Source organism: Cibotium barometz, chromosome 7 (genome assembly GCF_041138505.1).
Source record: "Cibotium barometz isolate CiBa-2024 chromosome 7, ASM4113850v1, whole genome shotgun sequence".
Lineage (NCBI taxonomy): Eukaryota > Viridiplantae > Streptophyta > Polypodiopsida > Cyatheales > Cibotiaceae > Cibotium > Cibotium barometz.
The window spans coordinates 17,601,374-17,628,897 of record NC_141052.1 but is presented as its reverse complement, the minus strand read 5'-3'; the positions used below and the strand labels follow the sequence as shown (position 1 = coordinate 17,628,897).

General features: G+C 40.3%; 1 pseudogene across 1 annotated transcript; it reads right to left on the bottom strand.

Moving 5' to 3' along the window:
- Positions 1 to 23,839: 23,839 nt before the first annotated feature.
- On the bottom strand, positions 23,840 to 27,085 carry LOC147636761 (CBL-interacting serine/threonine-protein kinase 9-like; annotated as a pseudogene). The gene is made up of 14 exons (XR_015266202.1): positions 26,675 to 27,085; positions 26,409 to 26,471; positions 26,257 to 26,328; positions 26,036 to 26,143; positions 25,827 to 25,907; positions 25,649 to 25,702; positions 25,396 to 25,519; positions 25,207 to 25,296; positions 24,952 to 25,074; positions 24,674 to 24,793; positions 24,470 to 24,583; positions 24,331 to 24,387; positions 24,164 to 24,238; positions 23,840 to 24,058 (listed from the first exon to the last, which is right to left on the bottom strand). The product of XR_015266202.1 is annotated as a CBL-interacting serine/threonine-protein kinase 9-like (transcript).
- Between the last annotated feature and the right edge of the window lie 439 nt (positions 27,086 to 27,524).

Here is a 27,524-nt window from a genome sequence, read left to right as displayed (position 1 = left end):
AGACAAAGATAGGGATTTGGATTCGAGGGGGTGCCGCAAGTTTGTGGCGAATCATATAAAGGATTGTGATATGATTTTATCCAGGCTTGAAGAGGTAAATCTTACTTTATCTGGACCGAAATCAGTGTTTGGGGGTTGGTGAAGTGCTAATAGTGGGGCATCTTTGTAGTACTAGTGGACGCCGACCTTGCCCAGCCAAGATAGATGCAATACAAAGAATGAAAGAGATATGCATTAATGTTACAGAGCTGAGGAGATTTCTTGGTGCATGTGTCTTTTATGTTATTTGGATATCCCACATTATGCACATGTAGCAGATCCTCTTTATCAACTTTTGAGGAAAAATCAAAAATTTTTGTGGAGTGCAGTACATATTAAAGCTATGCGGAAGCTGAAATGTTTGCTCCAATCATCACCTACTGTAAGGAAGGCAGATTATGAGTGTACCAAGCCTGTGATTGTTACAGTTGATACTAGTCCTACTGGGATAGGATGGGCAGTAGGGCAAGATGATGAGGATGATCACAGGTATGTAATCAGATTTGGAGCAAAGGTATTAAGTATTGGACAACAAAAATATCCGCAGATCAAGAGAGAGTTATGGGGAATAGTCACTGCTCTAAAATGTGAAAAAGAATATCTTATTGGGACATCTGTACTTGTGGAAACTGATTGCTTGCCACTTCTTGGGATGATTGTGAGCTGCACCACTCGAGATATTGCTATGCTTAGGTGGATTGCCTATATCAAGTCACTAAATCCTGAATTTGAGCATATTGCAGGAAAAGATAACCCAGTTGTTTGCAGATATGCTATCAAGAGCCAGGTATGAAGATGAAGAAGAGATGATTAGTGACATTGATGATGTAGGTACAAAGTTCTACACTACTGCATATGCAAAAGGGGACCATACTTGCCTATCAAATGCACTTGAGCCTTTTACTGAGGAAATGTATGAAGGAGATTGGTTGCTTATTGGTCAATACTTGAGTACTCTGTCAAGACAGGAAAATTGGTCTGACTCAGAATTTAAGAGGATCCGCAGAAAAGCATATGGTTATTTTCTAAAGGATGGTTGCCTCTGGAAGCATCCTAAGAGAGGAATGCTATGCCACAGAGAGTCATATGTGATAAAGAGACTCAAGGGAATCTCATGAAAGAATTCCATGAGAGTCTCTGGGGGCTGGACATCGAAGTGTGTGGGCCACCTTTATCAAAATAAAGGAAAGATATTGGTGGAAAGGAATGTACAAGGATATTTCCCAATATGTGGAAACATGCATGGTATGTCAAATGTACTCAAATGTGCGACATCGTGATGGCTTGCAACCAACCTACCCACCTGCCATGCACTACAAATGGGTAGTGTATCTAGTTACAATGCCTTTGGGAATTTGGTAGATGCGGTACATAGCACTTGCAAGAGAAGATTTGACAAATCAGGTAGAGGGGCGTGCTCTTAGAACAAAGAGTACGGAAACAATATGCAAATTTCTCTTGGAAGATGTGATTTGCCGGTATGGTTGTGTTGGGAAAATAACAGCTGATAGGGGTGAGCTAGATGTTGAAGAAGCAAGGGAATTCTTCTCTAGAATTAGCATCAAACTGTACCTAACATGTGCTTACAATCCTGAGGGCAATGGTAAAAGTGAGCGAGGACATCCTCCAATCATTAAAGCTTTGGCTAAGGCATGGAGAGAAAGAATGCGGGAATGGCCAAGGCTACTACCATATGCTTTGTGGGCTGACCGTACAACTCATAGCTCAGTGTGACAGGATACATGCCTGCAAATGTATGGTCAGAAGCCAGTAATGCCAGTTGAAGAAGTAGTTCCAACTTGGAATGTATTACCCTAGGTGGAAGGATTGAACAGGGAAGACCTCCTTGCATTGCGAATAAGGCAGCTGGAGAGGAGGCCTGAAGATGTAGAGCTTGCTAAAGCTCGTTTGAAAGATGCAAGGTTGAAAAATAAAGAAAGATTTGATAGAAGACACAGACTCCGGCCAAAACCTATTGAAGAAGGTGATTGGGTCCTAATGTATGATAGTAGCCTTGACAACCAGTTCACTGTTCAAAGAAAGTTTGCAAAAAGATGGTTTGGCCCTTACATTGTCAAGCATGTGCATGGAAATGCCACGTATACCCTGTGTGAGCTTGATGGAACAGAGATAAAGAATCTTGTAGCAGGTAAAAGAATCAAGATGTATAAAAGAAGGCATGACAGTGATCCTTTTGATTCACAGGAGACTCAGGATGAGAGGCTTGACAGTGATAGTATGGATATGGTTGAAGAGGAAGAGGATGATCTTCCTGGTAATGTAGAAGATGAAGATGACATCCAGTTATATGTGGATCTTGATGATAATTTGGCACATACCAGAGGATGTGCAGGTTTAGAGGGGGTGGAAGTTGTGCCATGGCACGTTTATGGTGTGAAACCGTGCATATGAGGCCATTAAAGATTAAGTGCCATGACTTGAGTCATTATATGATGCCCATGTACATATGTTCATATTGTAAATGAGGTTCAATAAGACGAGCCGAGGCTGAGTTTGGTCTCGAAGCTTTTGTATATGAGTGTGGTGTGAATTATGGAGCCTTATCCTTATGGTAGACCTTGCAGTAGGGAACACCCTTCTCAACATGTATGGAAATGTGAGCAGAGCATATAAGCTGGCAAGAGGAGTCAAGAATGTGTATAAGCTAGCAAGAGGAGAGTGAAGAATGTGTATAAGCTAGCAAGAGGAGAGTGAAGAATGTGTGCAAGCAAGAGAGGATGGACTTGATGGGGGAAAAAGTGGACTGTTTTCCAAGCTTTCCATAGCCAAGAAGGCACAGAAAGATAGATCTAACTTTAGGAGGGAAGGGGAAGGCAGAATGGGGAGGGAGGAGGCCAAAAAAGATTCTTTTAGTTAGAGAGAGACTCAAAACCGAATTGCTAGTTTTAGAGAGAGGAAGAGGGAGTGGGGAGAGGGAAAAGTAGCTTTAAATGAGGGATAATGATGGGGGGGCGTTTCTGGCCCTAGCCCACTTTTTGAGGTGGGGTCATTTATGCCAGTTTGAGCTGTCTTTATTAAAAAAAGGTGGGAAATTTGATTTTATTGAAAGATTTTGCATTTTTCAGCCCAATTTCTTAAAAAAAACGTATGATTCAAGTTTGACCCCTACATATTAGGGGCAGGGAAAGCCAACATTTTTCTCCACATGGCCTTCTCCCATTGCACCATTCCTTAATGACTGTCATTAGGCTTGGGGCAAATTAAAGGGCCCAAGAAGACCCCAAACAAGTTCTAATGATTTCCTTGAGGAACACTCTGGCCACATCCACTTTTGCAGTGTAGGTTTCTTTTACTGGAATCAGATGGGCAACTTTGGTTAGTCTATCAATTACCACGAAGATGGAGTTGTAACTTGATTGCACTGAAGGTAGTCCAGCAGTAATAAAATCCATACTAATACATTCCACTTCATATAAGGGATGTCTAATGGATGTAATTTCCCATGCATTTTTACTCTCTTTGCTTTGACTTTCTGACAAATCAGGCATTGACGTACATGGTTAAGTACATCCTTTTTTAGTCCAAGACAAAAGAATCTTTTCTTTACAGACATGTAGGTCTTGATGAAACCTGGATGTCCTGCTAGGCTATCATGGGCTTCATTCAGAATTTGACCCTTAGTTCCCTCATCATTGTTGGGAATGCATAGCCTGCTATTATAATACATAACTAACTCCTTCATCCACCAGGCTGTACCCTTGGACTCTATTCAACTCCTGAGGAGTTTTGCTTTCCTACATAAGTAGGGTAGCAATAGGGCCAAAGAAACTATCCTGCATGATCTTCTCTCTTGCTTCATTAATCAATGGATTTGACACCACTGTGATCAACCAAGGAGGCTTTTCTGCTGAGGGCATCTCCTACCACATTTTTTTGCCTAGCCAGTACTTGATTTCAAAATCAAATTCCTGTTACATTCCCATCTAGATGAAGCTCAATACGATCTATCTCATGGTGAGTGAAAAGAATCTTCCCGCTGGCCAATTCAACTTGCATAGGCTTCCCTAATTTCTGTTCTAAGACTAGCTTACACAAGCATCCTGGGGAAATAAATGAATGAGTACTGCCTGAATCAATCAAAAGCTTGAATGACTTACCCTTATACTCAGCTAGAGTATGGATGACAGAGAATTGATGATTTGGCCCTTGGTTTTCAATTGTGGCATAAATTTGACCTCTTTCCTCTTCCATTACTGCTATCGTAACTGCTCTAGTTGCTGTATCTTGGGGCGAAACTCTCTTTGGTTACCCTAGTTCTGGGAGGGAGTTCTGAGATTACTCTGAACAGAGGCAGATGGTTGAGCTGGAGTCCTGGGATTGCCCTGATTGTGGTGAGACGGATTTGGCACCCTGGGTCCTTAACTTCCCTGTCCTCTTGACATGGTAGGAGTTGGGCAGTCTTTAAGCTGACCGAAACCCTAACATCCAAAACACCGTTCTCACTTCTAAGCTCATCCCTCTAAATCCTTGAGAAAGGTGGGGCTCCAGAGAAAGTGTTATGAGGGAAAGGTCTTCCTTCACTTCTGAATCTCCCAGCATCTTGAATCTAAATTGGGCCTTGCTGCCTCTTTGGGAGTTGAAAGTTTGAAGTACTTTTTGGAGTTTGGAACCTTTTAAAGTTTGAGGGTGCAGGCTTTGGCAGGACCTTAACAACAAATGCCTTAGCAAAGTCCTTTGCCATTCTGACAGCTTCTCCCATTGAGACTAGTTTGGCACTTTTCACTAAAGTGTCCAATGGCTCGTTCATCCCTCGAATGAATCGGGCCATCAATTGCTTTTCATCCAAAAGTGGAGAATATTTGAGGAGAAGGGCAAATGCCTGATGGTATTCTTCAATTGGCCGGCTATCCTATTTCAGTTCCAAGAACTCATTCATTTTGGTTTCCAGGAAGCCCGGAGGACAGAACCTCTTCTTGAGGTAAGCTTTAAGATCTGACCAAGTCTGGGTATTTCGGTCGAGACGGTTTGTCTCACAATGGTTCCTCCATGCGACCCTGGCCGTTTCCACAATTTTCAATCTGGCGAGAGCCATCTTGCTCCTCTCATTATAACCGGTTACATCAAAATATTCTTCCATTGCCTCGACCATTTTTCCCACTATTTCTCCTAACTGTTCCCCTTCACCCTTGAATGGACCAGGTTGGGATCGGTGCAGGGCTTTACGAATGTCCGAATCTAACTCTTCATCATTGGTAAGAGGATCCCGCTGCCTAGCACAGGCCACACGCCTCATGATTCTGACAAAACAAGATTTTTGTCAACTTAACTTTGTCATTAGATTTATGATGACTATTTAGTTTTTGAGATTTATTTCTTAAACAAATAAATATTCCATCATAATTCTTGAAAACAAGATTCACTCTCTGATAATTTTACTAACCAATATTCACAGCCACGAAAACAATTTGGAATCTTTTGCAAAACATCATTTATTATCAAAAGTTTTTGATATATACATAGACCATCTCGGCTCCAAAAGTCGCTACCTCAATCGCATACGCATAAAAAGGCGATACTTTGATGGAGACATGCTATGATATACACGATTCATCCTCACTGATAATGGTGTTGCAATTCTACTCCTAGGAATAAAGTGGCTAAGAAGTCTAAAAACACGGCAAGAAATTCTAAAATTTCAAGGTGAATGATTATAGAGTTGGACATAATGAATAACTCCTAGCCTTATCAAGATCATGGCTAGCGAGATATTCAGTCTGAGTCTCTGACGCTGATTGGTATTAATGTTAATACTTTGCCCTCCACAGAACCACATATGCTGATGAGCGAGCCTCACTCTGCTTTCTCGGGTTGTAGCAAAGTTGATGAGATTTTAGAAGGCAAAGGCAATCATATCCTGACTTTGGGAAAGTCCAGGAATGCTAGACAGATTTGGGGTGTCCATCTATAAATCCTGTTCAATTTATGAGTTTTTAATTTATGAAGTTCATTTCAAACATAATCTTAGCAAGTGAAAACATTATTTCCCAGATTTACTTTAAAATTTTAGGCAATTTCTCCTGCAGTTTCATAAGTTTACAATAGTGCTCTGATACCAGTGAGACCCCTCTACCCCCTCCGCTACCGGATTCACACTTGCTAGCAGTGGAAGTAGCTTCCTCTTGCGCGGGGCAGGGTTTTTCACTTGGGGCCTTGCCCTCTAATATCCGGACACGAGACTAATCTGGTGGTCATTTCGAAACCAAAACTGGGAAAATTTCTCTTGCCCAGGAAATGGGGATGATTCCACCTTTTTGATTTTCTTAACGAATTTTCTAACGGGGTCAAGAGACTAAACTATCCTTCACCTGATTAAACCAGATAGAAGGAAGACTACACTTTTTTCCTAACCGAAATCAGGCAGAGCCGTTGATCTAATCATTTGAGAAAGTCTTCAGGTTTTATTTAACTACTTGAGTTCTAAGCATATTCCTATTATTTCGATTTCATTATTAAAACTCCACTGATTCCAGCCTAACCCCATCCGGCCCATGGGTTAGCCCCACCACCCAACCACTGGAATCGGTAGAACTAGACAATTACTCACCCACCCATAATTGAATGCCTTTCTTAGCTTTTGCTTTCGAATACAGATACACACACACTCCTCTTTAAAACTTTAACTTATAAAACAATCCATTGACAAACAGTTATTGGTTACGGATGTCATAACTCAAAAATTCCATAATTTGAGTCCCTTGTTTCTCAAAAAACAGAATCACTCTGGACTCTCCGTTAACAGCAACAATGAGATCCAATATCAAATTACAATAGTCATTCGTCCATCATACATATCTTCCAGGACATACGCATAGGTGTCCTAGGCACCGCGAGCCCGTGCATCGCGTGGTCAGAACCCTCCAGGATCCTCCTTAGGTGTCCTGTCAGGGACCGCTTCGTCAGCCCTCGTCCATCGTACCGAACGCACACCAATTTAACCATACCGAGGCATGTCAAGACCTGGGCAGGCTTTGCTACGTGAGCTGTCCTTTGAACACTCCCCGTCAGCTATTGCAACCAAACTTCCCTTCGAAAAACATATACCAAATGCTCCCTCTAGCATTCTGGCATAAGATAGTTTAAGAAAACAGGGTTTCTATGCAAGTTTTCAGTTTGATTTTCTTTTGAATACAAGGAGTATTTCATGAATCAGTATCTCAAAACTTCTTGATCGAATTACTGAATTTCATAACAGAATTTCTCGAATCCTGTAACCTTGATCCACATATCAATTCGAAGGGTCTCAAACTCAGTTTTAGGTTTAGCGGGCAATTTGAGTATATTTTCCTGAACTGGTCACATCTTCTTTCCTTGAAATTGACGAGAGAGTTTGGTCTTGGTCATACTCTGATTCAAGGTTTGAGTCTGTTAAGATTTTTCTTAAACAATCTTTCTCGAAAAGGGTTTGATAATTCAGTTACTATTTTACTAAATTTCTTTCTTTGAATATTCACTTAACTGATTTCTAAATTAAGTACGAATTCCAATGAGGAATAAATTAATCATTTATCTAAATATTTTGATCAATCTCGATAGATTTCTTGAATTTTCGTTTTACAATCTGTGTGAGTATAAAACGATAGAAATTTCTCTCTTAGAGTATTTACTTATTCATTTATCAAAGACTCATATAAATTAAACATAGAATTAAAGAGAATTCTAATTTTGATAAAAAAAATTCTTTATGCATCTATTTATGCATAAAAATCAACTTCAATGGGAATAACACTTTTATATAAAAGAAAATCCTTTTATGCATCTATTTATGCATAAAATCAAATTTAATAGGAATAACACTTTTAAAATAAAGAAATTCCTTTATGTATAGAAATTAAATTCAATGCAAATAACACTTTTATAATAAAAAAATTTCCATTATGCATAGAAATTAAATTCAATGAAAATAACACTTTCATAATTAAAAAAATTTCATTATGCATCTTTCTATGCATAGAAATTAAATTCAATGAAAATACCACTTTTATAATAAAAAAATTTCCATTATGCAACTTTCTATGCATAGAAATTAAATTCAATGAAAATAACACTTTCATAATAAAAAAAATTTCCATTACGCATCTTTCTTTGCATAGAAATTAAATTCAATAAAAATAACACTTTCATAATAAAAAAATTTCCATTATGCATCTTTCTATGCATAGAAATTAAATTCAATGAAAATAACACTTTCATAATAAAAAAAATTTCCATTATGCATCTTTCTATGCATAGAGATTAAATTCAATGAAAATAACACTTTTATAATAAAAAAATTTCCATTATGCATGCATCTCTCTATGCATAGAAATTAAATTCAATGAAAATAACACTTTTATAATTAAAAAAATTCCATTATGCATCTTTCTTTGCATAGAAATTAAATTTAATAATTAATATCAGTGATATCCATGCATATTCATAAGTGAATATGTACATGGAATAAATTAGAATATTTCTTTTGGAATGCACAAACGGTGGGAATTACTCTTTTAAAATAACATAAAAACAAACTTTCTTTTCCAAAATTTTAGAAATTTTTGCCATAACCTCCTTTGTATGGCTGACCATTTCTCATTTTTTTCATTCCAATTTCAACTTACATTAACCCCAATTAGATGTATAGGACTACACAATTTTTAATTCCAAGAGAGTAAACAATAAGAAAAGTTTAATTAATCTATTTGTTAATCATTCTAGGATAAAGAAAGGCTGGAATGTAAAGAAGAGAAGGGGGTGGCCTTTTCATCAAGGCATAGCATTAGACTTCAATCATCTATAAAACAAGAAAATCAAGAAAACCATAGATTTAAAATTAAAAAGTAAGAAAAAATTAGCTTACATGGAGTTGTAAGCTTTCCTTTGGCTTAAGGGATTGAGGGTTCTACTCTTGTTTGAAGCAAGAGTGGCCACCAACAAATTGCTTTGGAGAGGATTAAGCCAAAAATAATTGAATTGTCAAGAAATTCAATGTAAATGACTCAGGGTAAGAGTAGAGTAATAGTGCATAAACACCATTAAGCTTTTACAAAGGGGGAGGCTTCTATTTATAAGAAAAAGTGAGCCTCTAACTGATTCTAGAATTTTCCAGATCAGTTTGGTCAATTTTTGACCATTTTTAGGTTAGTTCAGCTTACTTTTTGGAACTAGACTTGAAATAGGAGAGAGGAGAGATGAAATATCTCATTTAATTGATTTAAAATTGGGGAGTAATGATGAGAAAAAAGGAACCTCCTTCATGAGGGGGAATCCCCACTCTGAGAGGTGTCAAAATTCAGTTTTTTAAATGTTTTCTTTGGTCCTTAGTCCACTCTTCATCTTATGTGAGCATTCACTCATTTTTGGGGGTTTTTTCTTTTATTCTTCAATTTATCTCCTCCCTACATTTGGATTGTGCATGTGAGGGATTTGCTGCTGCTGATGGCCATGTTTATTATATTTTTTAACTTGGCCCCATTCCCTCAGCTGGAGTTTACTAAGCGTGCCCGAGTTCAATGCTGCCAATATCAAATACCTGCGTTCTTCTAGTGATGTGTGCCCGTGTTTCGCGCCGTCAATTCCACATCTCTCACATCATAAATGCAATATGGGGTGTAGACATGAGGTACATGGACTTTATGACAAGCGTCCAAATGTTCTTAAATGAAAGATTAGAACTTTTACATCTTGAAATTTAGTTTTTATTTATTTTATACACATTTTCTAGAGAGAAAAATTAGAAATTTGTGAATTTCTTAAAGGCCCTACAAATGACCTCCAAAATGTCCTAATGGGCCATTTATTGATAAGAAACAAATAAAAAATAACCACAAAGAAATAAAACATGTAGCCCAACAAGAGGCTAAAGGCGAGGCAAGCCAAACTCAGGAATAAAAATACCATGGTAAACATGGCCCAAGTGGTTGACCTCGAAGAGGAAGAATGGGAGGTTAAGCTTTCTTGGTTATCATTAGGAATGACCACCTCGACAAGCTTTGCCCAAAAATTAGCTCTTGTAGATACAGGGGCTAATTACACTTTAATAGAGACAGGCCTTTTTGGAACAAAACCTTTTTAAAACCCTGCCCCCTGAAGGATCATCTCCTTTCCCCCCTTATTACTCTGAAGCGGGCCCTTCCTCTCCTCAATCATCCCACTTCAATACCGAAACCCTCCACGCCGTTGTTGGGCACACACAAGAAGCTTCAAATCTAGCAAAGCTTATGCAGAGAGTGCCCATGCAACACATGGGGAAGTACCAAACTTCGCCCAGGGCTTCTCTCACATGGCCCACGAGGTCATAACACAGATGACAGACTATATCTATCGCCATCAGGAGATTGCATCATTTGGCACAACAACAAATGTTGCTTTGCGAGGGCTCAAGACTGGAAAATGCCAAGGATCTATACACATCTACAACACTGAACAACATTGATCTCCAAAAGGTCATTGATAAGAAGGAGCAGCACTTGATCAACGCCCTCTCCACCATTTAAGAACTCTAGCACCAGCTCTCCGAGTAGCACAAGAGGCCACACAGAGGGCTATCCATGACCTCTCTCTCACCCAAGCCATAACCAAAGACTTTCAGCAAGAAGGAGCAGCACTTGATCAACGCCCTCTCCACCATTTAAGAACTCTAGCACCAGCTCTCCGAGTAGCACAAGAGGCCACACAGAGGGCTATCCATGACCTCTCTCTCACCCAAGCCATAACCAAAGACTTTCAGCACAAAGAGCTACAGCCATGGAAGAAGCCCTCAACAAAACAAATATAGACTTCCAATGCTATCGTGAGATAACTCAAGAGATGCTCCACCAAAGGCCTAGCTAGAAGTCATGGAAGCAGCAGCCGCACAGCCACCAGCAACACCCTCGGCCCCTCCTCCCCAATGCCACTGAGAAGAAGGTAGATGCATTGATGGACACTACGGAGCTACCTATCCTCGCCATCCCTCCCCAAACTTTGTACCAGCCCCTCGATCTCCACTACAGGACGGTCCGCCGCCTCAACTTTCTCCAATAGGACATTTTCATTGAGATGAACCGCTCTCCTGCACCACATATGCATACATCCTCACCAAGCCCCCCCTCCACAGCATCACCCTCCTTTCCCAGTTCTTTTTCCAAGGCCTCATCTCCTTCACCCACCCCCAAATTTTCTTCGACCTTCCTACCCTCCCTCTCCAGGCAAACCTCAGGAGCTGGTCGTACCTCCTCTGCTTTGGGATACCCATGGACCCAAATGACATCATCTATCTCTCGGTCCAAGACACATGTGTTCTTACCTATACCCATCCAAACGGATAGCAGATGCCCTCTACTACCGCTATCGTAAGGGCTGGGAGATCGTACATTCAGCAGCGTACCGCTCCCTCCGTCGAGATGAGCTCCCCCATACTCCGCAAGAGCTGAGCTCCTGATTCTTTATCAACGTCATATCCAGATTGAAGTCATGCAAGCCACAGGCATCATGCAGTTTGATGAATCACATGTGGCACCAATGGAGTTTACTCCCAACAAGAAAGTTATAGAGGCCAAGGTCTTCTTTCGAGCACAGGGCTCAACATACTCCAACAATCATAGGAAAGAGATGTACATAGAGCTAGGAAGCTATTTTTGAGCCCCCAATTGTAAATGGGCAGCTGGCCATTGTAAAATGAGAGCTTTTGTATATAAGACATTTTATGAAATATGAAAAGGGGACAATCCCATTGGTCTCAATTGATTTTTGCCTCTCTCTCTCTCTCTCTCTCTCTCTCTCTCTCTCTCTCTCTCTTGAGCTTGTGGATTCTTGCTTGTATTGTTGATGCTTGCATGCTTGATTGTTGTTGTGTGTGCATGTTGGGATGATGATAATCTAGCTTCTCCTCTCCTCTCCCCTCTCTTGTCTCTCTACCAGGTCATGCATGTGGCATGGAGTGAAGGTTGAGCTTTCCATATCTCCCTCCTTCTTGCTCTTCACTTGGCTCTTGAATATCCACTTGGGTGACACAAGTAGTGGTGGAGTGAGCCCCTAGCGGCCTCACAAAGGGGAATTAACCCTCATTAGGGTTGGCTAATTGCACATCTCCAACTCAACCCTTGCATGGTTGTTTCCCTTCTTCTTTCCCTCTCTTGTGTGCAAGGTTGTATATTTAGCTTAACAGAAACTTTAAGACCTCATGTGCAATGTAGAATGGGTCAAGGCAACCCATTATACTATACTAGAACTACATTTTGTACTAGCACATGGGGTCAAAGTTGACCCCTAGCATGTTCACTTTCTTTTTAGTATGTTGCAAGGGGTCTAGAATGGCCTTGGGGCCATTCTACATTGCACATTCCTCACAAGAGGCCTTGGAGTTACCTTGAGGGCTTAGAGTTTCCTGGGGCCATTCTAGTATATTACAAGGGGTCTAGCACATGGGGCCACTCTAGATTCTTTTAAGTATGTTAAAATGACTATGGGGGGTTTAGAATGGCCCCAAGGCCATTCTAGCATGTACACTAGTTTTCTAGTAGAGTGTAATGTACACTAGTAGAGTGTAATGTAGGTTGGCCCCCGCCGGGGGCCATTCTAGACCCATTTTTCTATGCTAGAATGACATAGGCGTAACTCAAGGGCCATTCTAGACCCATTTTTCTATGCTAGAATGACATAGGCGTAACTCTAGGGCCTCCTGTGCAATGTAGAATGACCCTAAGGGCCCTTCTAGACCCATTGTTCAATGCTAGAATGGTACAAAGGAAATGCTAAGGTCTCATGTGCAATGTAGAATGGCCCCAAGATACCCATTCTACTATACTAGATCTTCCAGGGACCCATTTGTGCAATGTACAATGGCCCCAGGGCCATTCTAGATGTATTGTTCTATTCTAGAATAGCCCTAGGGCAACCCTTAGACCTGATGAGCAATGTAGAATGGCTCACTCTAGATTCTCTTAAGAATGTTAAAATGGCCATGGGGTAAAATTCACAAAGGATCCATGTGAACTTTTTACATTCTAGAATGGCCCTAGGGCCACTCTAGATTCTCTTGAGCATGTTAGAATGGCCCTAAGACATGCTAGGATGGCCCTTGGGCCATACTTGATGTGCTTATTATAATGGCCCTAGGGTCATGCTAGAATGGCCATTAGGACCATTGTAACATGAAATTCCTTATGCTCTCGTGCAAGTGTGGCCCTATGACCTCGGTATAATGGCCCCAAAGCCATGCTAAAATGGCCCTTGGGGCCATTCTTGATGTGTTCTAGTGTAGGTTTGAATGACCCTAGGTCCATGCTAAAACTCCTGCTATGGTCATTCTACATCCTCTTGTGCTACACTACAACAATAGTGTGTAAGTTAGAATGGGCATGCGAGTCATTACAGCATGGCCCTAGGGCCATGTGAGAATGGCCCCCATGGCCATTCTAATGTGCCATTCCTCCTTATGCTCTCTTTCTAGAGAGGCCCCAAGGGCCATGCTATAATTTACCGACCCATTTTTTCAATTGGCTACGCATCTCAAGTAGAGATTATGTTTCAAACTAGTTTCAAAATTCAAACTCTTAGAATTGAGGTTTTTATTTTTTCTCCCCCATCTCACTTAAGTCCTTCCTATGCTACTTCCCCACACCAAATCAAATTTTGAATTTCGAAATACAAATTCTCATGCCCATCTCGCCTACATCCTGAGCCTCAGCATGTGATTGTCATTGTAATCAGCATATAGAGTGGACTAGTTAGGGGCCATGCTAGAACGGCTCCTAGGGATATTCTTAATGTTCTAAAGCACGCTAGAATGGCCCTAAGGTCATTCTTAATGTTCTAAAAAAGCATGCTAGAATGGCCCTAGGGGAATTATTGATGCTCCATTTTTCTCGCTCATCTCTCTTAAAGCCTTTCCTATGCTACTTCCCCTATATATGAGATGAAAAATTTTGTAGATTGGGAGAAAGAGAGATAAAGAGCGTGAGAGAGAAGGATATGTGTGAGAGAGAAGGATATATGCTAATATGCGGCAACCCAAGAAGGGGGGATGGATATGGTGTGTGTGGGTGTGTGTGTGTGTACATACAAAGAGAGAGAGAGAGAGAGAGAGAGAGAGAGAGAGAGAGAGAGAGAGAGAGAGAGAGAGAGGTAGTTAGAGAGAGAGTGTGTTTGTGTACATACAAAGAGAGAGATAGCCATAGAGAGAGAGAGAGAGAGTCTGTGTGTGCACATACCCCATCAGTGTCGCTGCCCTACTGTGTCCTTGTTGAAGGAGCAAGAGTATGCGCATAGTGGCCACTACCTACTTCCTTCCCAAAGAGCCCAACATCCCTTCAATCCACTCACCCGTAAAGGGTTCTGGAGGGATGTGGGAGGCCTAAGGGTCCTTTGACCCTTATACTAAGGGTTTTCAACCCTTTTTAATACATGTGGGATAATTCCCTTACACACGTGGTAGAGCTGAGGAGACGGCTCTTCCAACACCTTTCCTGGAGTTGAACTCGGCTCCACAACCGCAATCATGGTAGAGGTTGCAGCATCATACGATGTCTTGGCTCAGGGGCTTGATAGCGGTGTAGGCTTAGAGGTAGCGTTGGCTTGGCCATGGCAGCAGCATCTTGGTCAGGGGGGCCATGGCAAGCTTGGGCACAGAGGCTTTACAAAGAGCTTGGCTTAGCCTAGAGCATGTACACACAAGCGGGAGCATACGACAAGCAGAGCAAGGCAAGGAGAGCAACCCGCTATGATACCATGTTGAAGGAGCAAGAGTATGTGCAGAGTGACCACTACCGGCCGCCTTCCCATCGCAAAGCCCAACATCCCTTTAATCCACTCACCCGTAAAGGGTTCTGGAGGGATGTGGGTGGCCTAAGGGTCCTTTGACCCTTATACTAAGGGTTTTCAACCCTTTTCAATGCATGTGGGATAATTTCCTTACATGTGGTAGAGCTCAAGAGATGGCTCTTCCACAAGTCACATGTCGCTATTTGTCGCTGCCTCAATTTTCTACTCGCGTGCCCAACCATTGTTTCACCTTGTCCCGCCCTTTTCTGCCACCTCAATCTGTTGCTCACACACACCACAAACTACCCACTTTCCCTTGCTCGTTGCGTTGCTATACTTTCCTTGCTTGCCTGCAGACGCTTCCCTTTACTATTGCCTGCAGACGCTTCCCTTTACTATTGCCTTGTTTGAAAGGCCCTAGGTCAAAGGCCTTTCACATAAAGACTTTGGCCCATGGACCTTTAGCTTAGCCATGCCCCCTTTTTTTCTCAAACCTCGTGTCTACACACTCTTTGAAAAAAACTGACCTCTAGTGTAAAAAAACTCATTGAAATTTTAAAAAATCGACGGAATCAAGGTGGGCTATAAGGAACAGGTTCAAGAAGTAAGAAGCACAGATACCCTATTCTAAAGTTTTTTCCATGTTCCAGTTGACAACTCCTACTCTGCCTATGCCCTTGGTAGATGAAAGCAACCTAAACAAGCCTTTGCTCACTAGTCCCATGAAGCTACTGCTTCTTCCACCTTCTGTAGGCTTCGTGGCCTTGTTTGCAGCAGTTACTTTGCTCTCATTAACAAAAAAGATCCACTTCTCGTTAACAGAAAAGAGCCACTTCTCCCAAGCATCATTATCATGTGCCAAGGTAGCCTCCAATAGAACTTGTGCTTCAGGGTTAGCTCATAAACTTTCACGGATATGGCCATACTAACAATCAAAGGGTTGAGAAGAGATACACATGTTGTGTTATGGTAGTGTTCCCGTGAGATTTTCTCTACAACTTATTTGCACCCCATGCTAGAAGCTCTTTTACACATTCACTTGACCCACCTGGAGCCACGAAATGCAAAGGTGTGCTCCCAAATCTGAGGCTGCTTCTGCCAGATTTTGTTGTTGTTGCACAAACAAGGGCCCCATTACTTAGTAGCAAGTGGACTAGAGTTGGATGATCGGTGTAAGATTCCTCCCTCCAGCTTTTGAGGTGTACAAGTGTAAGAACCTCCCCTTTTGATCTTATAATTATACCCCTCTCTGAAATAAATCTAAAAGATTTATTTTTATATCAAAAGTTCTATTCTCATTAAAATTGAATTTATGCATAGGAAGGATGCATAAAAGATTTATTTTTATTTCAAAAGTGTTATTCTCATTAAAATTGAATTTATGCATAGGAAGATGCATAAAAGATTTATTTTTATTTCAAAAGTGTTATTTTGATTAAAATTGAATTTATGCATAGGAAGATGCATAAAAGATTTTTTTTATTTCAAAAGTGTTATTGTGATTAAAATTGAATTTATGCATAGGAAGATGCATAAAAGAATGATTTTTATTTCAAAAGTGTTATTCTCATTAAAATTAAATTTATACATAAAAGCTGCATAAAAGATTTATTTTTATTTCAAAAGTTATTCTCATTGAAATTGAATTTATGCATAGGAAGATGCATAAAAGATTGATTTTTATTTCAAAAGTGTCACTCTCATTAAAATTGAATTTATGCATAGGAAGATGCATAAAAGATTGATTTTTATTTCAAAAGTGTCACTCTCATTAAAATTGAATTTATGCATAGGAAGATGCATAAAAGATTGATTTTTATTTCAAAAGTGTCACTCTCATTAAAATTGAATTTATGCATAGGAAGATGCATAAAAGATTTATTTTTATTTCAAAAGTGTCATCCTCATTAAAATTGAATTTATGCATAGAAAGATGCATAAAAGATTTATTTTTATTTCAAAAGTGTCATTCTCATTAAAATTGAATTTATGCATAAAAAGATTTATTTTTATTTCAAAAGAGTTAATGCCTATCATTAGCATCTCTTTCAATAAGTCACCATCTTCATATTCAAGAAACCAAATTTTAGCCCAATTGTCCATAAATTGAGGACACCATTGGCACCCTTCTTTTATCTAGATTTAGTTTTCAATATGTTCTTAGAACAATATCACCTTGCCTCTCATTGTTGGTATAGCACTAAACACATGGAAGTTACAACAATAAAGTTAAGGGCAATTACCATTAGCATTTCTTTCAATAAGTGGCCATCCTCATATACAACAAACGTAAATTTAACACATTTGTCAATAAATTGAAGACATAATTGGTAGCTTTATTTTATCTATATTCAGTTTTCAATATGTTCTTAGAATAATATCACCTTGCCTATCATTGTGGGTATAGCATTAATTGCAATGGTGTCAAGAAATAAGTAAAATATGAAACTTACAACTACAGTAAGGGCAATGCCTATCATTAGCATTTCTTTCAGTAAAGAGGCCATCTTCATATTTGTTACCATATTATAGTAGTGATGTGTGTGAACACACTTAGGACCGCCGGGGCACTTTTTCCCTCACTAGGAGGTTTTTTCCCCCGTGCATTGTATATACGCCCATTATCTTCTAGGGCTTGTTATCTTTCATTTTTGGCACTCATAATACACTACTGTGTTGTGCTCAAGCTTCCTCATCTTCTTGAAGTTGTGTGTGCATTCCTGCAACCCTAATTCCAACAATTGGTATCAGAGCAGGCTTCCTCCTCCCGGGCAGCATCACCGGCACCTGCCGCTTCATCTCCTCCGATTGCGACGAGGTTTCACGAGCGTCTGCAGGTTAGTATATGCCTTGGGAAAGCCCATAGGGCTTGGTCGTTACAGAATTTTGATCTGAAGTCATTTCGCCCTCCGTTTTTGCATTCCAAGTACTGCGCAGGCAAAATCGTCCTACTGTGCAGATTTTCTGTCAAGATTAAAATCTGCAGGACAGGTGCCCATTCGTCTGTTTTGGGCTGTGCTACATAGCACAGGTCGATTTTATACAGGTTTACCTCTTACAGACAGCATTTACATCTAGTAGTACAGTCATTGGCCATGGCTGACAACAATGATGTATTCCGCATGTTGGCTGCTGAGGATAAGTTGGATGGCACCAACTATCCATTGTGGGCATATATGATGCGACATGTATTGGTAGCAAAGGGGTTATGGAACATTGTGCAGGGTATTGATGCACGTCCTATTGTGGCTGGGAATGCTGCAAACACATCAGAAACAGGTACTGTTGATGATGGTGCAGGCACAAGTGCTGTAGCAGCTGTTCGAGAACCACCACTTTCAGCAGAGCAGATTCGTTGGGATGGTAGAGATGCGCAGGCTCATGCCTTGATTGCGCTGTCTGTCAAACGTGCCATTATCCCACATATTCGCTCCTGCAGGACTTCTAAGGATGCTTGGGATGTACTTGCCACATTGTATCAGGCAAGAAATGAGGCTCGTGTTGCTTACCTCCGAAAACAGTTGGAGAGTGAGCATATGAACGAAGGTGATTCTATGGATAGCTTTTTGACAAAGATCAAGGATTTCAAAGAGCAGCTCATTTCTGCAGATGAAATCCTGTCAGACAGTTCACTTGTCGATGAGGGCGGCTCCCTAAGGAGGCGGGCTCGGGTGCGAGGTCGTGAGGGGGAACCAGGGTCGGCACTTAGGATGGGCCATCGAGTGAGTAAAAGTAGCGTGCAATGTGTGTGAATAATGGACTAGCAAAACATAAAGTTGGTGTGCGTGTAGACGTGAGACGGGCGACGGTGGAGTGGAGGACACAGTGGAGATGAGTGCAGCCCAGTACAAGGGGCGAGTGGTGTGCCAATCGAAGACATAAGTGGCACCCTTATTTTACCTAGATTCAGTTTTCAATATGTTCTTAGAACAATATCACCTTGCCTATCATTGTCGGTATAGCACTAAATACATTGGTGTCATTTAAAAAGGAAACACATAAAATATGAAAGTTACAAAATAAAGGTAATGGCAATACCTATCATTAGCATTTCTTTCAATAAGTGGCCATCCCCATATTCAACAAACCTAAATTTAGCACATTTGTCAATAAATTGAAGACATAATTGGTACCCTTATTTTATCTATATTCAGTTTTCAATATGTTCTTAGAACAACTTCACCTTGCCTATCATTGTGGGTATAGCACTAATAACGTTGGTGTCAGGAAACACGTAAAATATGAAACTTACACAATAAAGGTAAGGGAAATGCCTATCATTAGCATTTTTTCAGTAAAGTGGGCACCTTCATATTCAACAAACCTAAATTTAGCACATCTGTCAATAAATTGAAGACATAATTGGCATCCTTTATCTAGATTCAGTTTTCAATATGTTCTTATAATAATATCACCTTGCCTATCATAGTCGGTATAGCATTAAAAACATTGGTGTCATTTTAAAAGGAAACCCATAAGATATGAAAGTTACAATAAAGGTAAGGGCAATGCCTATCATTAGCATTTATTTTGTAAGTGGCCATCTTCATATTCAACAAACCTAAATTTAGCCCATTTGTCCATAAATTTAAGACATAATTGGCACCCTTCATTTATCTAGATTCAATTTTCAATATGTTCTTAGAACAATACCACCTTACCTATCATTGTCGGTATAGCACTAAACACACTAGTGTCATTTAAAAAGAAAACACATAAAATATGAAAGTTACAGTAAAGTTAAATGCAATGCCTATCATTAGCATTTCTTTTAGTAAAGTGGCCCATCTTCATATTCAACAAACCTAAATTTAGCCCATTTTTCCATAAATTGAAGACATAGTTGGCACCCTTCTTTTATCTAGATTTAGTTTTTAATATGTTTTTAGAACAGTATCACCTTGCCTATCATTAGCATTTCTTTCAATAAGTGACCTTCTTCATATTCAACAAACCTAAATTTATCCCTTTTGTCTATAAATTGAAGACGTAGTCTTCAATATGTTCTTAGAACAATATCACCTTGCCTATCATTGTCAGTATAGCACTAAATACACTGGTGTCACTTGAAAAGGAAACACGTAAGATATAAAAGTTATAATAAAGTAAGGGCAATGCCTATCATTCATTAGCATCTCTTTCAGTAAGTGGCCATCTTTATATTTACAACAACAAACGTAAATTTAGCCCATTTGTCCATAAATTGGAGATATAATTGGCACCCTTCTTTTATCTAGATTGAGTTCTTAGAACAATATCACCTTGCCTATCATTTTCGGTATAGCACTAAACACACTAGTGTCATTTGAAAAGGAAACATGTAAAATATGAAAGTTACAATAAAGTTAAGATCAATGCCTATCATTTGCATTTCTTTTAGAAAGTGGCCATCTTCATATTTAACAAACCTAAATTTAGTCTATTTGTCCATAAACTAAAGACATAATTGTTGGCACCCTTCTTTTATCTAGATTCAATTTTCAATATGTTCTTAGAACAAAATCACCTTGCCTATCCATTTGTCGATATAGACACCAATGTCACTTGAAAAGGAAACAATAAAATATTAGAGTTACAGTAAAAGTAAGGGTAATGCCTATCGCACCCTTCTTTTATCTAGATTCAGTTTTCAATATTTTCTTAGAACAATATTACCTTGCCTTTCATTGTCGATATAGCACCAAACACACTGTGTCATTTGAAAAGGAAACACGTAAAATATGAAAGTTATAATAAAGGTAAGGTCAATGCCTATCATTAGCATTTCTTTTAATAAGTGGCATCTTCATATTCAACAAACCTAAATTTAGCCCACATACCATCAAAACCGGTGCATCCAATGCTATTAAAAAAGATAGGATTATAGAGTACTTTTATTGGCTCACATCAAAGAAAATTATCTGTAAATTTTTGTAGTCCTTACTTTAAGGAATGGATTTTCATACAATTTAGTTATTGAACCAATATTTATATATAATAATTTTGGTAGTGAAGAAAACTAATTGAATTGAGTTGTCCTTATTTTGATTGGTTGAAAAAAAAAGGGGTTTTTATCGAGTGATGGTGCACTCAAGGTTGAAGTTTGAGGAGTAGCCTTGCCAAATCAGATTGTTCTAAATTTTCTGCAAGATTTGGTGTATGCTTTGTCACTTTAGGTTCATTTTCCAACAAGCAAACTAACATTTTACCCATGTAAAACATACAACAAACGGCGCGAAAAGTGAGGAGGAGTGCACTTGAAAGTTGCATGTGCGATCGACCTCTTTATGGGGGGGGGGGAGTTGTAGATGGTTGAACAATAATGTAAGTGGTAAGGTGTGTAAGTTGCATCATCACACGTGTGGATATGGTGGCAATATATGTAGAGGAGGCAAAAGGGCTTGATTCTAGGAAGGGGTCTAGGATGTGAGAGAGTAGATACATTGAGGCTTGGAGGGCTCTAGGATGTGAGAGAGTAGATACATTGAGGTGATACATTGAGGCTTTGAGGGTGGTAGATGGGAAAGGGGGTGATACGTGGCGGTAAAGAGTGAAAGCATTGCCGCCATGTCGTGAGTTGTAGAAGAGTCATCACATGGGCAGCAGCTTCAATGAAGGCATAGGACGTGTGTGTGTGTGTGTGTAGAAAAGACAAGGCGTGTGCGTGCTGTCTACGCAAAAGAATATTCCAAACGACAAAAGCGTTCCATGTGGATACCCCCACCTTGCAAGCTTGGGGTCCATTCCTATAGACCCTCCCAATCATGCCAACTTTCTCTGCTGCCAATTGACTCTCCTAGGTGTAGTAGTAGTAGTGGCTAGTGAGGGGGAGGTGTAGTAGTAGTGGCTAGTGGCCCCCCTCACTCCACCCGTGAAAAAAAACTTCCTTTCGTGTAATTTTCGTGGCTCCAATTCACAAAAATCATTTGTAATTTTGTCTAGCCTTGAATTTAAAGATTCAAATTTTTGATGTTTTAGTTATAAAACCAGATAATCCATTCATTTTTTCAATGAAGGTCGTCCTTTTTTTCACTAGTCAGAAAAAAAAAAGTGAAAAAAAAGGTTTATTTCTGACATTGCTCTGCTGTTGCTACTGCTGCAGTGCTCAAATTAGAGGCCTTCTAGCTCTAGAAGGCCTCTTAGAAAATAGGGCTACAAAAGGCAGCCACAACATGCCACTATTTTGAAAATTTCTTTACATTTTTTACTATTGTTTGAAGGTTATGGCCTTCAAATCGAAGGTGAGGGTAGGCCTTCAAATTGAAGGTTATCTAGAAGGCTTCTTAGAAAATAGGGCTGCAAAAGAAGGCCACAATAGACCAAATTTCTCTATATTTTACACTTTTTTTAAGGCCAACCTACTTTATGGCCTTCAAATTTAAGGTTAGGGTAGGCCTTCAAATTCAAGGTTAGAGTAGTAGCCCTTCAAATTGAAGGTTAGGGTAGGCCTTTGAATTTACCATAGTAGCATGAAATCTTATCGACCAACTCTCTTTTTTTTAATAAAAAAATAGCAAAAAGCATGAATTGACTCGACATTAAGAGAACGAATTGACTCGACATCTAAAGATGTAAAGATCGTTAAACTTTTTTGGACTTAGAAAGCAAGCGAAGATGTAAAGGGAAAGAAGGGGAAGAATGAGTGCAATAACAATCAAAACTAAAATGAAAAAGATGGCATATAAGAAAACTCCTCCATCCATAGTTGCTCTTTAATGAGCATCACGCTCGTTTTTTTTTTTTTGCTATAAAATACTTGCAAAATTTTAAAATGCCCATCAAAATTTACACTAAAATACATTGCCAAGCCCATCAATGTTGAAGGGCAAGGGTGCCTGTCAAAAATTAAGCCTGCCTAAGGCTACCTTGTACAACATGCTGAAATTGTGACACCTTTTCTTAACCCCCATTCTAAGTGAGCATCATCTTACACAAAGTTTCTTTGAGCACATGACTAATATGTGGTATCATTCAATGGCTTTCCCACGCATGGAGAGAGTTATGTATCTTAGAATGTTCACACAAGTTTTATCGTATAATGTTTAAAAAAATCTCCTCTTATAATCATAATATAAATTTTTCATACAACAACTCCAGCTCAAAGTGAGCAAGTAAATAAGCATGTACAAAGTAGGATTCTTTCCTTATTTAGTTCTAAGCGAGAACTATTGTGAATAACCCAAGCCCTTGTTTAAAGCCCTTCCTAACTAGTAACACAACTTACTATATTGGAATCATTACCTGCATTCTCTCTCTCTCTCTCTCTCTCTCTCTCTTTCTCAAGCTTTCATGCACATATGGATAGCTAAGGAGACCACCATCTCCACTAAAGCCAAAGGAGCATAGTTAGCCCAAGTTATGATAGGAATAGACTTGAAGCTCTCATCCAAGAGCTAAACTCCCACAAAAGCAAACAAAATCTTACCCTTTTATTCGTACACATGCAAACAAATCATGGCCTTCAATTGAGATTTCTTTCATCTCTAGTTTTTAGTTTCTCTTAGCAAAACATCGAGAGCTCTCATCCAAGAGCTAAACTCCCACAAAAGCAAATAAAACCGATCTATCATGGTCTACATTTTGTACCAATGCTATAAGCCATATTATACCCTCCTCTGATGGACATTAAAGATCTCTCAGGAGTCCAGTACCTCCCTTAATAGTCACAGGAAAACTCAACAGAGACATTTGAAGAATCATAAATCAAATTCTGCTTTGATTAAGCCTCTGCTTCTCCAATTTCCAAACTTACAAATCCTTCCATGAAGAATTGAGCACAATGCAAGCACTCTAATATTGAAACGTCAACAACCCTCAGATGTTGGTTTTATTGCTTACAAGGATTACAAGCTGACAGAGCAAACTAATTCAAGTAATGGCTCTACCTGGAAGACAGATTACATAAGGTGGTGCAGATGCCCCTGCCTCTCAAGAGGCCCAACTGATATTTTAAGCCACAATTTACATTCCTCCAGGGTATAACGCCCCTCCCAACTTAGGAAAAAAGGAGCACCCCTCAGTTCAGCCTCTTTCCTTATAGACAATGGGGGCATAACTTATTTTATGTACAAAGAAATCCAACTTCAATTAGTCAATGCTTTGGATTGGCAGAATTGAGCAAAGCAATAGTGGCACATGCTCTCAAAAATGCTCCAATATATTACACGGTACCCCCTTTGAGTACCACACCAATCCACCAGCAAGACTTCATGAGTCCAATCCACCTGAGAGTTCATCCAGCCATATCCACCTCAGTCTTCCACACTATGTCTTTCAGCCCTGTTGAGAAATTCTCATAGAACTGCATCATGCACAGCAGGCTGTCAGAATCTCACCTTCAAAGAGCACTATAAAAAACTGAAAACCAACTTACAGCACAAAAGGTGTTAACGACAGCTCAGTTCACCTTATGGTATTGCAAGGTATCACCATCAGCTTTGCGCACTTCGACCATAAAAAGCGAGGGCGCCACTTCAAAGACCTGTGCAATCGTTGATTTCTTAGGATATGCCCAATATTCTTAAGAGAGCATTTAATCAACTACATGGTGACCACTTGAAAAGAAGTAAACACCTCAGTTGCAATGGACAGGTATCCTTTTCTCCCAGTCTCTGCTCCTTGCAATTTCATCTGCAAAGCAAGCAACCCATTTAACACGATGAACGAGGTAGCCCTCACCTCCTCCTCCTTAGCTTCAACAAAAAATCCTAACCTTATAATCGTGCTTGTGGACATTAAATCCAAGAGGCTTTGCAGTTTCCTCCATCTTCGATATAATCTCAGGAGCTGGATGCTTAGATGTAAAGCGACTTTCTTGCTTCGGCTCCTGTACATTTAAATGTAGAAGAAAAATAAAGGTAAGGAGAAGTCTTAGGTTGGAAGCAGCTACTATCACAAAAGAGGACTTGTGAGTAACCTGTTTCTTCTCAAACAATCCTGACAGATTGAGTCCTTTGTTCAAAGAGATGAGCTCAAATGCATTCAGCAATGTTGGCTTTGAATTCTTGGGCTCTTTCTGTTCTGTAACAAGGCATTCCTAAGTAACAAACAAAAATAACATCAGCCCAACGCAAATGCTACTATGAAGCACCCAAAAAAACCACTACGAAACCGCACTCATTTTTAAGGAGCCCAGACTCCTGAAGTTTGGCCCAAAAAAGCCAATAAACCATGGATAAGTACGGTAGCACTCACTTTTGACTCACTGAAAACAGCATCCACATCATCTAAATTGATGTTTTGGAATACTGCATGCTTCTCTGGTTTGTAACCTTTCTTAAACCACGGATCTTGAAGTATTTGAGGTATCGTAATCCGCTGCAATCACATGCACCACACCTCATTTGTTGCTTTTTACTGTGAAAGGATGCCTAATTGAAAAAGAAATCTAGATAGAGCCCTTTTGGTGCAAAACGAGACATTGAGTGTGTGATATTGTTGAAACATTACATGCTTAGGGTTCGGTGTTAGTATCCTCCAGATCAGCCTCTTTGCTCCAGAAGAGAACCACGAAGGACATGAAAATTCTCCCTTATATATCTGTCATGAATCAGAGAGACATAACAAAAACAAAGTTGAGCTTCCATGCTGTATGTAAGTCTGTGGACAAAGTTAGATGCAGGGACCTGACAACAATACCTTCTTGTACAGGTTTATGAGATTTTTATCGTCAAAAGGCATATCCAGCCATAAGTACAAATAGAATCACTACACATGACCATAAGTCTGCTTTTGCACCATCATAACCTCTGTCGACTATAACCTGCACACATCCCAACAAAATTCATAAAATAAATTGATAAATTTCAATACAAAAGGCATCAAAGAATACTTATCAACTACAAAACTCAAGCCGGGAAAGTGTCCAACTGAGCCCTAAGTCATGACACACCTCTGGTGCTACATAATTAGGTGTGCCGCAGGTAGTATGAAGCAGTCCATCCTCCTGAGCAATAACTCAATAGATCTAATCAGCAACATCTTGCATGCCACACCAATTTTTACAAATTGTTATTCTAACCTTACAGTTTTAGTTTTCTATTTTTTTATGAGATGTGCTCAATTCACACCCTGCATTGCTGTGGCAAGGCACTGAGACCGAAATCTGAGATTTTCAGATTCCCACTTGAATCAAGCAGTAGATTTTCCGGCTGCACAAAGGAACAATTCTTGTCTTAATAACATGAAGAAGGTGGGGGATGCAAATAAAAATTAGAATCAAGCTATTGATATAAAATCCTGCGTAAGAAAGTGAAGATAAAGATATCTTGTGTCCAACCTTGAGATCTCTGTGATAAACTCCCCTGCTGTGGCAGTAATCCACTGCATTAATGAGTTGTTGGAAATACTTCCTTGCATCATCCTCCCTCAACTTGCCTTGACGGTTCTGCTCAATGATAATATCCATGTCTTAGAGCCCCTTGATGGTCGGATTGCTAATTAAACATAATGGTAGACCTAAACATGGGAAAAATAGCATGATTAACCTTGATTACATACAATTTTGTTGAAAAGCTCCCCTCCGGTCACGTACTCCATAACGAAGAAAATCTTGGTTTTGCTTGCCATGACCTGAAGGAATGATCTCCTTAAAATTTTTAGGCATTTTGTGCTGTGTATGTATGCATGAGAAAAAAGAGAATGCAAAGCACCTCAAACAGTTGGACAACATTGGAGTGCTTCACCAGCTTCATGGTGGAGATTTCCCGTTTGATCTGCAAGAGACGGACGGCACATATAAATGTTAGAAATGGGGAAAGAGCAACATCAATCATGAGTAGATCCTTCTGTAGAGGCAACTTGAGAGGCCACCAGAAGGTGGTTTTTGGTCTCCCACCCGAAGGAAGTCCAAATAATGGCCACAATCTGCGCGGATGCTGTCAGGGAGCCTGAGAAGGAAGGGAGAGGAGTTACTGACCTGCTCTCCCATCTTGTTCTTGAAGATTTTATCCTTGTCCAGGATCTTGATAGCCACATGCTGTCCGCTGTGCATGTCCTTGGCATGTTTGACCTTGGCGAAGTTCCCTTCGCCGAGGATGCGGCCGAGCTCGTATTTGCCAACTCTGGTGCGGACATTGGAGCTGCTCTTGTCACTCATTGGGGCAGAGAGAGAGAGAGAGGGGGGGGAGAGAGAGAGAGAGAGAGAGAGAGGGTGCTCAACCCTCCTCTGAGCCTCTCGTCACAGGTGCCCTTACACCCTTGCTTCCAAGACAAAGTGAATGTGGGTGAGATTGCAGCTTCAGAGAAACTGGCACCAAAGATATGTCTGGCCTACTCCGTCGACTCAGAGTGCAAGAGCTCAACCCCATCTTGTGATGGCGATGAGCGGCACCGCCCAGCTGTTTTATCATGCAGTACGCCAACTTGTGGCATGTGCTAATATTACTGAACACAAGTCTACACGAAAGAGAGGGCAGCACCGCCTCCTCCGCCGGCACCGCCTGCTCCAGCCTTGGTCCAACGATTTGATTTGAGGGCCTTTACACACCGTTCGCGCCCGAGCCAATCAAATACCCCACCATGCCTGTCTGCCTTACACACCGCCTCGCGCCCACCTAATTCGTCTGCACCATGGCCTCCACCTCCTGCCCCTGTTTCGCCTCTGCGTGGGCAACCGAGCTTGGCTGCCCAAACTTGGGCGCACCTATCTCCAGTCAATCGCCCTCTAGTTGGTGGACCATGCTGCATTCCTTCCCGCCATTCTGCAATGATAAATTGGCCGTGTTGCTTGGGGGCTGCCGGACCGATTTCCAGCACACCGCCTCGAT